Here is a 2,004-nt window from a genome sequence, read left to right as displayed (position 1 = left end):
TTCTTGTGGAAGCAGATCCAGAACCCGAAAGGACTCTGAAGAGAAAATTAAGAGAAGCTAAAATACAACAATCCAGAGATAATCTTTCAGAAATTTTCGAACAGGCAGAGGAGATGGCAGGCAAAAATAATAATAATGAAAGGAGGATGCTTGGTGACTTTACTGCACCTAATTCCAATTTACATGGAAGAAGCATCTCCATTCCTGCCATTGGAGCAAACAACTTTGAGCTGAAACCTCAATTAGTTTCTCTGATGCAGCAGAACTGCAAGTTTCATGGACTTCCATCTGAAGATCCTTTTCAGTTCTTAACTGAATTCTTGCAGATATGTGATACTGTTAAGACTAATGGAATAGATCCTGAAGTCTACAGGCTCATGCTTTTCCCTTTTGCTGTAAGAGACAGAGCTAGATTATGGTTGGATTCTCAACCCAAAGACAGCCTGAACTCTTGGGATAAGCTGGTCACGGCTTTCTTAGCCAAGTACTTTCCTCCTCAAAAGCTGAGCAAGCTTAGAGCTGATGTTCAAACCTTCAGACAGAAAGAAGGTGAATCCCTCTATGAAGCTTGGGAAAGATACAAACAGTTGACCAAAAAGTGTCCTTCTGACATGCTTTCAGAATGGACCATCCTGGATATATTCTATGATGGTTTATCTGAGCTATCAAAGATGTCACTGGACACTTCTGCAGGTGGATCCATTCACCTAAAGAAAACACCTGCAGAAGCTCAAGAACTCATTGACATGGTTGCTAATAACCAGTTCATGTACACTTCTGAAAGGAATCCTGTGAGTAATGGGACGCCTATGAAGAAGGGAGTTCTTGAGGTTGATACTCTGAATGCCATATTGGCTCAGAATAAAATATTGACTCAGCAAGTCAATATGATCTCTCAGAGTCTGCATGGAATGCAAGCTGCATCCAACAGTACTCAAGAAGCATCTTCTGAAGAAGAAGCTTATGATCCTGAGAACCCTGCAATAGCAGAGGTAAATTACTTAGGTGAACCTTATGGAAACACCTATAACTCAACATGGAGAAATCATCCAAATTTCTCATGGAAGGATCAAAAGCCCCAACAAGGCTTTAATAATGGTGGAAGAAACAGGTTTAGCAATAGCAAACCTTTTCCATCATCAACTCAGCAACAGACAGAAAACTCTGAACAAAATGCTTCTAATTTAGCAAATCTAGTCTCTGATCTATCTAAGGCCACTGTAAGTTTCATGAATGAAACAAGGTCTTCCATTAGAAATCTGGAAGCACAAGTGGGCCAGCTGAGTAAAAGGATCACTGAAATCCCTCCTAGTACTCTCCCAAGTAATACAGAAGAGAACCCAAAAGGAGAGTGCAAGGCCATTGACATAAGTGCCCTGGCCGAACCTGTAAGGAGAGGAGAGGACGTGAATCCCAAGGAGGAAGACCTCCTGGGACGTTCAGTGATCAATAAGGAGCTTCCCTCTGGGGAATCAAAGGACTCTGAGGCTCATCTAGAGACTATAGAGATCCCATTGAACCTCCTTATGCCCTTCATGAGCTCTGATGAGTATTCCTCTTCTGAAGAGAATGAGGATGTTACTGAAGAGCAAACCGCCAAGTTTCTTGGTGCAATCATGAAGCTGAATGCCAAATTATTTGGCATTGATGCTTGGGAAGTTGAACCTCCCTTGTTCATCAATGAACTAAGTGATCTGGATCAACTGACATTGCCTCAGAAGAGACAGGATCCTGGAAAGTTCATAATACCCTGTACCATAGGCACCATGATCTTTAAGGCTCTGTGTGACCTTGGTTCAGGAATAAACCTCATGCCCCTCTCTGTAATAGAGAAACTGGGAATCTATGGGGTGCAAGCTGCTAAAATCTCACTAGAGATGGCAGACAGCTCAAGAAGACAGGCTTATGGACACGTAGAAGATGTATTGGTAAAAGTTGAGGGCCTTTACATACCTACTGATTTCATAGTCCTGGATACTGGAAAGGAAGAGGATGAATCCATCA

The 2,004-nt window shown here is 42.1% G+C and overlaps 1 non-coding gene across 1 annotated transcript; it reads right to left on the bottom strand.

Moving 5' to 3' along the window:
* Positions 1–509: 509 nt before the first annotated feature.
* Positions 510–617, bottom strand: LOC112738780 (small nucleolar RNA R71). The gene has a single exon (XR_003169727.1). It is a non-coding gene; the product is annotated as a small nucleolar RNA R71 (small nucleolar RNA).
* Between the last annotated feature and the right edge of the window lie 1,387 nt (positions 618–2,004).

This window comes from Arachis hypogaea, chromosome 13 (genome assembly GCF_003086295.3).
Source record: "Arachis hypogaea cultivar Tifrunner chromosome 13, arahy.Tifrunner.gnm2.J5K5, whole genome shotgun sequence".
Lineage (NCBI taxonomy): Eukaryota > Viridiplantae > Streptophyta > Magnoliopsida > Fabales > Fabaceae > Arachis > Arachis hypogaea.
Note: the sequence above shows the minus strand (reverse complement) of the source record. Positions and strands in the feature narration are given on the sequence as shown.